The sequence below is a fragment of the Lutra lutra genome, chromosome 16 (genome assembly GCF_902655055.1).
Source record: "Lutra lutra chromosome 16, mLutLut1.2, whole genome shotgun sequence".
NCBI lineage: Eukaryota > Metazoa > Chordata > Mammalia > Carnivora > Mustelidae > Lutra > Lutra lutra.
This window is the reverse complement of record NC_062293.1, coordinates 21,303,407-21,314,298: the sequence shown is the minus strand read 5'-3', so window position 1 is coordinate 21,314,298 and position 10,892 is coordinate 21,303,407.

Genomic DNA, 10,892 nt, shown 5'->3' with positions numbered 1-10,892 from the left:
AAATGATATTTCTTTTTTAAAAGATTTTATTTATTTATTTGAGTCACAGAGAAAGAGAGAGCACAAGCAGGGAGGAGGGAATAGGGAGAGGGAGAAGCAGGCTCCCTGCTCAGCAGGGAGCCCAATGAAGGGCTCAATGCCAGGAACCTGGGATCATGACCTGAGCTGAAGGCAGATGCTTAATCCACTGAGCCACCCAGGTACCCTAATGAAATATGATTTGTAGGTTACAATCTTTTAGTCTCTTGGTAAACTAAGCCCTCATGGGTTATACTTCAGAATAGGGGCTAAGAAGCTACAGAAGGCTTCTCTCTTGAGATAGACTCTGTTTTCTCTTATTTACTTCTTTTTTAAGGCCACAAGTATAAAAATTTGAAATAATGGGACTGGGGAATAAAATGGTATAATGTGACTTCCAGACCAGCAGTTCCATTGGTTGAAATCCCTGGTGCAGTCCCAAATGGATAGGGATCTGAGATAAAACTTTTTAAGATTATGTCTTGAATTTCCTCTCCAGTATGTAGAATAATCTCTTTTACTTTGCTTGGAGTAATTGTGGTATTTATTTCATTTTCAAAGGGTGGGAGAGCAGATTGCCTCCAGAATCTTTAAAATTTGGAAAAAAAACCACTATTCTTACAAAGTTAAAATTTTCATGATCCAGAAAAATTTAGTTTCTTTTTTCTTTTTTTTTTTTTTTAAGATTTTATTTATTTATTTGACAGACGGAGATCACAAGTAGGCAGAGAGGCAGGCAGAGATAGGAGGAAGCAGGCTCTCCACTGAGCAGAGAGCCCGATGCGGGGCTCGATCCCAGGACCCTGGGATCACGACCGAAGCCGAAGGCAGAGGCTTTAACCCACTGAGCCACCCAGGTGCCCTAGTTTCTTTTTTTCTAACTCTGAACACTCTTACCTAGGTAGGTGATAATGGAAAAACCCAAACCAAGAGATTTTAAATAGATGGATGTAAATAGCCTCTTAGGATTTATTTATTTATTTATTTATTTTTTTAAGATTTTTTATTTATTTGACAGAGAGAGACACAGAGAGAGAGGGAACACAAGCAGGGGGAATGGGGGAGGGAGAAGCTGAGCAGGGAGCCCGATTTAGGTCTCCATCCCAGGACCCTGGGATCATGACCTGAGCCAAGGCAGACGCTTAATGACTGAGCCACCCAGTTGCCCCGCCTCTTAGGATTTATTTACTCTCCCATCCAAGTACTAACCAGGACTGACTCTGCTTAGCTTCCAGGATCAGATAGGATTGGGCACCTTCAGGGAGGTATCATTGTAGACTTTTGGGTTTTATTATTCACTGAGTGGAGTTGAGTTTGATTTTAGTGATTCTCTTTACATTTCAACAATGCTAAATGTTCTTTTTTATTCTTTCATCATTTTATTTAAATCCAAGTTCGTTCACACATAGTGTGGTGTTAGTTTCAGGGGTAGCGTTTAGTGATTCATCAGTTGCATATAACACCCAGTGCTCATTACATCACCTGCCCTCCTTTCTTTTTTTTTTTTTTTAAAGATTTTATTTATTCATTTGACAGATAGAGATCACAAGTAGGCAGAGAGGCAGGCAGACAGAGAGAGAGGAGGAAGCAGGCTCCCTGACAAGCAGAGAGCCCGATGCAGGGCTCGATCCCAAGACCCCAGGATCATGACCCGAGCTGAAGGCAGAGGCTTTAACCACTGAGCCACCCAGGCGCCCTATCACCTGCCCTCCTTAATGCCCTCCTCCTTCACCCCATTACTCCATCCCCCTACCCTCCTCCCCTGCAACAACTCTCAGTTTGTTCTCTACGTTTAAGAGTCTCTTATGATTTGCCTCCCTCTCTTTCTCTTATTTTATTTTTCCTTCTGTTCTCCTGTGTTCATCTGTTTTGTTTCTTAAATTCCACATATGAATGAAATCATATGGTATTTGTCTTTCTCTGACTGAATTACTTCGCTTAGCATAATACACTGTAGTTCCATTCACATCATTGCAAATGTCAAGATTTCATTGTTTTTGATGGCTGAGTAATATCCCACTATATATTTTACACACCATATCTTCTTTATCCATTCATCAGTTGATGGACATTTGGGCTCTTTCCATATTTTAGCTATTGTGGATATTGCTGATATAAACATTGGGGTGCATGTGCTCCTTTGAATCACTATTTTTTATCCTTTGGATAAATACCTAGTAGTGCACTTGCTGGGTTGTAGGGTAGCTCTATTTTTAACTTTTTGAGGAACCTCCATACTGTTTTCCAGAGTGGCTGCACCAGTTTGCGTTCCCACCAACAGTGTAAGAGGGTTCCCCTTTCTCCTCATCCTCCCCAAATCTGCTTTCTGAATTGTTAGTTTTAGCCATTCTGACTGGTGTGAGGTGTTATCTCATTGTGGTTTTGATTTGTATTTCCCTGAGGCAAGTGATGTCGAACTTTTCTCCATGTGTCTGTTGGCCACTTGTATGTCTTCTTCGGAGAAATGTCCATTTATATCTCCTGCCCATTTCACGTTCTTGGAGTGCTGATGGTATATTGATGCTGTTTTGCAGAGGACATGAGTTCAAGGACTCAAAAACATTTGAAAATCAGAAATTACAAATCTCTGAAGGAAAATTCTTATTTCCACAGTAACCTAATGAATTAAAGGAAGGATTTCTTGGAAGAGAATCCATGTCTTTGTTGTCTATTGTAGATTCCAGTTAATGAAAATGCAGCAATGTGTCATTATTTTAAAGTAACTGCAGGTAAAAATAAGAAATATTTCCTTTAATCTTAAGCTAATTTCTATTTGTAAAATGTTGATATATGGAAAGAGAGAGGATGGAGAGAGAGGAAAGTAGTGAGAGCACCAGCACACAGGACTATTTTATTTTGGGCTTGATTAGTTAGGTAGTGTTGTATGACAATCCATAGCTTTAGTTCCTATCTTAGTATATTGAAATTGCTGGGGTACCTGGGTGGCCCAATTGGTTAAGCGTCTGACCTGTGATCTCATCTCAGGTCTTGATCTCAAGTCGTGAGTTGAAGGTCCATGCTGGGCTCCATGCTGGGTGTGGAGCCTACTTAAAGACAAAAACAAAACGACAACAAAAAGAATATTGAAATTGTCCAGAATTCCTTTTTATGGCATATCATCCTCAAAAGGAGGGGACATTGGGAATAGAGAAAATAAAGAGATGCTGTTAAAGGTCATGATAACATGACATCATGGTTTCTTCTTGTAATGTGCCCTTACCTCAGAACATCCACCTCCAAGGGCTGGAATCACTTTAATAAAATGCAAATCCATTTTTTGCCACTTTCCACCTATAACATCCCAACTTCCTGGCTTGGCAAATGACCTTTTCCAATCCGGTGCCAGTTTACCTTTCTAGGTTAATTTCCCGATACTTTGTCTCACAAACCCCAGACTGCAGCCATCCTTCAAGCTTTGTAGGTGGTGCTTCCTTGGTCCACTGCTCTTCTGCCGCCCCGGATGAACCCACCTGTTAAGACAGCTGAAACGATGTCCAGCTCCTCACACTGAGATGGAGGCATTTCCCATCGCACACACGTCCATTACAGCAGTTGTCACATCTCTTACCATTATCAGTATTTTGTGTTTACTGGTCTTTCTCATTTTTGGAAAATGTCTCTTCTAAGACCAGCATATCTTATTTGTCTGATCCTCAGCACGTGCGACACAATATAATGGGCCCTTAATAAGTGTTTGCTAAAAATATAAACACTTGGCTCAGTAGAGATTTCTCTTTGACACATAATTGCTAAGGAAAGAAGCTGAATGCTGCAGGACAAGGAAGATAGGCGGAGGACGAACAGTGACATCCTCCTGGTCATATTTACATTCTCGTTCCAGTGCTCTTACTAACTAGCTCTATTGTCTTCATCTAGTCATGCAAATCCTTTGGGACTTACTTAGTCCTCACTGTAGGGAAAAATAATAACCTGTCACTTCTACATGGAGTTGTCAAGGCATAAACAATATGGATATATTTTACTTTATAAATAGTAAAATGATGCCCATGTAAGGTCTCCAGTTAATCAACCTTGGTCCCCAATAACTCCCTAATTGTCAAGTACATATTCTTTTTTTCTTCCAAAATTTTTAAGTTGAGATGAAATTTACATATATTGAAATGCAATTTGACAAATGCATATACCTATGTAACCCTCACCCCAGTCAAGATACCTAACATTTCCATGATACCAGAATGTTCCCATGTACCCTTTTTCACTCAGTCCCTACCTCCCAAAGGTAAACACTCCTCTGATTCTGGTTACCAGAGATTGGTATTCCCTATTTGTGAGTTTCATAAGTAAAATCACAGTGTATGTACTTTTTTATTTGATTTCTTTGGCTCAGTGTCACAGTTTTTATTTCATCTATGTTGTCTCTTATACCAGCACTACAGTATTTCCTTCCCTCCCTCCTTCCTTCCTCCCCCCTTCCTCCCTCCCTCCCTCCCTCACTCCCTTCCTTCTTTTTCTCCCTCCCTCCCTTCTCTCCTCCTGTCCCTTCTTCCTCCCACCCTCCTTCCTCCCTCTCTCCTTCCTTCCTTATTTCCCTCTTCCCCTCCTTCCTCCCTCCCTCCCTCCCTTCCTTCCTCCCTTCCTTCATTCTTCCTTCCTTATTTCCCTCTTTCCTTCTTCCCCTCCTTCCTCCTTCCCTCCCTCCCTTTCTTCCTCCCTTCCTTCCTTCCTCCTTCCTCCCTCTCTCCCATCCTCCCTCCTTTCCTCTCTCTCTCTTTCTTCCCTTCTTTCAAAAAAAAAAAAACAACCACAAACCACAAAGTTGCTGAGGAGTATTTCATTGTATGAATATGCTACAATGTGTCAATTCTCCTTGGATGAACATTAGGAGTATTTCTTATTTGGGGATGTTATGAATAAAACTCCCATAGATATTCTTGTACAAATATTTTTGTGGATATGTATTTCATTTCTTTCTCATAAATATTTAGGAGTAGAATAGTTGTGTCATATAGTAGGTATATGTTTCTTTTTGTAAGAAACTACCAGACCTTTTCCCAAAGTGATTATACATACCCTTTTATACTCTTACCAGTAATGTAGGAGAGATTTAATTCCTCTATATCTTCATCAATATTTTTTATTGCCACATAGTTTAATTATAAACATGTCAGTGTAAAAGTGTTCTCTCATAGTTTAATTTACATCTCTCTGATGACTGATGCTGAGCAACTTCTCATGCATTTATAGCCCATTTCGATATCTTTTTCTGTGAAGCAACTATTCAAGTCTTTTGCCTATTTTTCTTGGTTTATTTATCCAGGAGAAAGTATATGCCCCTTTGCAACACATTCCCCACTGTCCTTCTAAATTTTTACCATTTCCAGTGTTCCTTCCTGTGGTAAAATTACTATTTTAAACCAAAAGGACTTCATTCAGTGTTTCCCTCATCATAGGGATAACATTTTGTAATCCAAGCCAATCGGTTTCAGTGGATGAAAATACCATTAGGGTAAGTGTACAGGTGCTACAAAAAAGTGGCAATAAAATCATTGTTTGACTTAAGATTATCAAAAAGTAAAAATTAAAAGAAAACTTCCTAAGGTGGTTATTACAGGCTATAGCATAAATGAAAGTTTTTTCTGGAAGTACTTTCTCTTAGTTGTTCTCATAGTTGTTTTTCAATTCCCATTTCTTTTTAACAGAATATTATACTTCTGAATTAAAAAGAAATTTAAAGTATTTAAGGATTACTACAGATAACATTTAACAGTGTTAGCATCATGATGATTATGGGCTAAGATAGATGAAAAAATGGTATTGGTAAAATTTATTGATAGTTTTCTAATGTCTGATCATGACAAAAATATATGCTTTTTTATTAGAAGGCTATTGTCTTTGTTGATTATAGTTTTTCCGGATTATAAGCTTCAGAATGTATTTACTTAGTTATTTTTGTTTATATTAAAAAGTGATTTGGGGCATCTGGGTGGCTCAGTGGGTTAAAGCCTCTGCCTTTGGCTCAGGTCATGATCCCAGGGTCCTGGGATCGAGCCCCGCATCAGACTCTCTGCTCAGCAGGGAGCCTGCTTCCTCCTCTCTCTCTCTGCCTGCTTCTCTGCCTACTTGTAATCTCTGTCTGTCAAATAAAATAAATAAAACCTTTTAAAAAAAGTGATTTATTTTAAAAATTCAATATATTTAAACTAAGGAAATAAAACAGTTCACCCGTTTCTTCAACTCCCCACTTCCCTGCCTCTGGCAACCAATCTGTTCTCCATAACTATCAAATTGGTTTTATTTGTTTGTTTGTTTGTTTTTGATTCCACATATGAGTGATCATACAGCATTTATCTTTCTCCATCTGACTTATTTTACTTATCATTATGGCCTTGAGGTCTATCCATGTTATTGCAGTGGGAAGATCTCATTCTTTTTTATGCCTGAATAATATTCCATATATGGTATAGGTTGTTTCTGTATCTTGGCTATTGTAAATAATGTTGCAATTAACATGGGAGTGCATATATCCTTTTTTTTAAAAAAGATTTTATTTATTTATTTGACAGAGAGGTCACAAGTAGGCAGAGAGGCAGGCAGAGACAGAGAGGGGAAGCAGCTCCCCACTGAGCAGAGAGCCCGATGTGGGCCTCAATCCCAGGACCCTGAGATCATGACCTGAGCCAAAGGCAGAGGCCTAACCCACTGAGCCACCCAGGTGCCCATATCCTTTTTTTTTTTTTTCAAAGATTTTAATTTGAGGGGGAGAGAGAGAGAGAGAGAAAGAGTGAGCACAAGTGGGAGGGGAGAGAAAGAGGAAGACGGAGAATCAGGCTCCCTGCTCAGCACAGGCTCAATCCCATGACCCTGGTCTTGATCCCATGGGCTCAATCCCATGACCCTGGGATCATGACCTGAGCTGAAGGCAGACACTTAACCGACTGAGCCTCCCAGGAGCTCCTGGGAGTGCATGTATCTTTTTGATATACAATAAATACATATAAAATATAGAACTATATGAAATATAAAAATTATACAAAATTATATAAAAATTATATTTTCTTCAGACAAATACATAGAAGAGGAATTTCTGGATCATATTGTAGGAACTTCCATACTGTTTTCCATAGTGTCTGCACCAATTTACATTCCCACTAACAGTGCACAAGGGTTTCCTTTTTTCCACATCTTGCCACCACTTGTTATTTCTTATCTTTTTAGTACTATCCATTCTGAATGATGTGAGATAGTATGTCATTGTGGTATTGACTTGCATTTCCCTGATGATTAATGATGTAAACATCTTTTTATGTATCTATTGAACATTTGTATGTCTTCTTTGGAAAAATGTCTATTCAGAACTTCTGCCCATTTTTTTTTTTGTTTGAATGGTAAAGTCTGAACTTTAATTTTTATATTAGCCATAAAACTATGAACCAAAAAAGAAATGTTGAAGTATTCAGTACGACTTCCTTTTTATAACTATTTGTTTTTCAAGAGAATCTGAGGTGTGAACTCAGCATGTTCATTTTCCCACAACTATGAAAATGTATCCCAGTAAAGAAGCTGATCACTTAATTTGACAAAAGAAAAAATTCTACATAATTTTTTTTTAATCAAAAGACACTCCTCCAGCAAATACTAAGTTGTGCAGAATTGCTTTTAATCTTCTGACAATAGTGACTGCAACTAGATGTCAGCAACTAGAAAAAGGTTGAGGCAAAAGGCAAAACTGGTAAGATGTGTAAACATCTATTTTGCTAATAAATGTCCTGTATTTGAAGGCATTAACATGATAACATGGAAATAATAGTAAATGTAATCTAAATCAATGCCAATTTATTGGGGTAATTTTTTTTCCTCTGTGTGGTAAAGTTGTCACAGAAAAGAGGTTAAGAATGACATGTGCTAACAATCATTGGTACAGCATCCCTTCCTGATCAAAACTCTTCAAAGTGTAGGGATAGACGGCACATACCTCAATATTATCAAAGCCATCTATGAAAAACCCACCGCAAATATCATTCTCAATGGAGAAAAACTGAAAGCTTTTCCGCTAAGGTCAGGAACACGGCAGGGATGTCCGTTATCACCACTGCTATTCAACATAGTATTAGAAGTCCTAGCCTCAGCAATCAGACAACAAAAGGAAATTAAAGGCATCCAAATTGGCAAAGAAGAAGTCAAACTATCACTCTTCTGCCCATTTTTAAATTGGATTGTGTTTTTGGTATGGAGCTATATGAATTCTTTATACATTTTGAACATTTCACCTTATCAGATATATGATTTATAAATATTTTCTCCCATTCAACAGATTGTCTTTTCACTTTGTTGCTGATTTCCTTTGCTGTGCAGAAGCTTTTTAGTTTGATGTAGTAGCGCTTGTTTGCTTTTGTGGCTTTTGCTTTGGGGATCAAATTTAAAAAATCATAGTCCAGACCTATATCCAGGAGCTTCCTGCCTATGTTTTCTTCTAGGAGTTTTATGGTTTCAGATCTTACATTCCAGTCTTTAGTCCATTTTATTTTTATCTTATTCATTTGGAAGATAATCCCCTGTTTCTTCATCTTGCTTTACCTTTATGCTGGGTTCTATACAGTAGATGGCCTTATGTAGGAGTGGCCTTATGTAGGAGATGAACCTTGTTGTTCACCTCTGCTCTGGCTCTTCATTGTGTTTCAAACTCTGTGCTTGTCCAAGTAGCCTATTATATTTTTAATAGCTCCCAGCGTTAAGGATGTGCCAAGACCTGTCAGTGCCCCAAAGAGGAGGATCTTAGTCAGCATCTAGACTCAGGCTGACTGGGAACCAGACCCCCTAGGCATTAGCTTTTTAAAGTAGGCAAATATATACAGTCCTGTGAGACCGTAGGCATAAGCCCAACCAGCCAGAAAAGCCAGGTGATCTGGAGGTGTCCACTGAGCGCAGTCACAAAAATAGGGGCTCAAGATGAGGGTATAAGCCCTTTTCTGGGTTGTACCACTGAGCTGGAGAAAGGCAGAGTGCCAGCCAAGATGGTGTCCATAGTCTATGTTCCTTGAGAGCCACTCAACCCAAAATGTGTGCTGGGTGTGGAGTCCTCCCAGGACAAGCAACCCGCCTCTTCTTCACAGAAAGAGAAGGGAGTGGGGGGCGGGGAAATGCTTGTCTATGTGGTTTTCTTGGGGTGGCAGCCTGCCAAGAACTGTCTCCCCTGTTGCCACAGTTTTGCCACAGTCCCGTGGAACCCAAAAGTGCGAAATAATCAAGGGTGTCCCTCGGGCACAGGACATGTGTAAAGTTCCCTTTCAGGGGATAGTGGTGTTCTGAAGTGCTGCAGACCTGAAGGTGAAGATAGCGCCTACCCTCTGAGATTCCTAGAAAGGATTACAGATGTATGTTTAATTAGAAACCTGCCCCTCAGGTGTAGATGATGATTAGCTATAGGCCTCTTTTTTTTTTTTTTAAAGATTTTATTTATTCATTTGACAGAGAGAAATCACAAGTAGGCAGAGAAGCAGGCAGAGAGGAGGAAGCAGGCTCCCCGCCCAGCAGAAAGCCCGATGCGGGGCTCGAACCCAGGACCTGGGACCATGACCCGAGCCGAAGGCAGCGGCTTAACCCACTGAGCCACCCAGGCGCCCCCTCTATTATTATTATTATTTTTTTTAATTTATTTATCTGACAGAGAGTCACAGTGAGAGAGGGAACACAAGCAGGGGGAGTGGGAGAGGGAACAGCAGGCTTCCGGAGGAGCAGGGAGCCCGACATGGGCCTCGATCCCAGAACCCTGGGATCCTGACCTGAGCCAAAGGCAGACGCCTAATAACTGAGCCCTCCAGGCGCCTCAGGTACGGGCTTCTTAGAAAGACCAAGCTTCTGGGTAAGAACTCTTTCTCCTTTGGTTACAGTCCTCTGGGACACATGAACGTAAGCTCCACGGGCCACAGGTGTCCCCTTGTAGCACTGACAAAAATAGGGGTGCCAGACGGGGTGACTGGGTGACACGGATTCTTACAGTCCCATGTGACCAGGAGCACAAGTTCCCCGCTGGCCTCCAGAGCCAGGTTATCAGGACGCATCTGCTAGACAGCTGTGGCTGCAAAAACCCGGGCACCAGTTGAGGATAATAAACACCAGGTTTACTGAAACGCTCCAGCCCGGGAGCAGGAACGGGAGCACACCAAGATGGCCCCACCAGCTTCCGGTCGGTGCCTGTCGCTGAGAGGTGGGGGTGGGGTGTGTGTGTGTGTGTGTGGTAGCGCCTGTGTGTGTGTGTGTGTGTGTGTGTGTGTAGTAGCGCCTGCCCCTCAGCCACCCACGCTCTAATATAAGCGGGAGCGCCTCCTGGGTCGAAGTCCGGGGACCATGGGCTGCTGGAGCTGGGCCCTGCACTGGTGAGTCCAAGTGCGGGCCCCTTGAGAGCCCTTTCTCGCACGGCCGTCGCGTGGGGCTGGGGATGCTAGCCTCCGCTGGTTTGAAGGGTTGGATGTTTTGGGGGCTTGTCTTTCAAGTATGTGTCTGAAAATTGGGATGCCGGATGTGGGGTTTGAACGCACAGCTACTCAGGGAGAGGCTCGGGGTTTTCATTTCTCTCCTGGTGGCGGGTCCCACCCCTTCCCCCCAACCCCCACCCCACCGTCACCCCAGCGGTGGGGGCCAGGCGGTGCCCCAGCCTCTCCTACCCGCCTCGATGACCTGGTGTGCCCCTCAGCCAGCCCTTAGGTTTCTGTCAGAGAAAGTTGTTCCAGATGGAGCTGTAACCCTGGGTATCTGTGGGAGGAGGGGCGTGCAACAGCTTCTCAGGCGTCACCTTGAACCGGAACTCCAAAGTGATCTTTCAGATGGATGCTTTTTATTAGCTTTATCTCAACGTGTTTTCATTTTCCTTCCATTCTTAAAGTGGTTTTTACAAACTATAAAACCGAGGTCCCCCC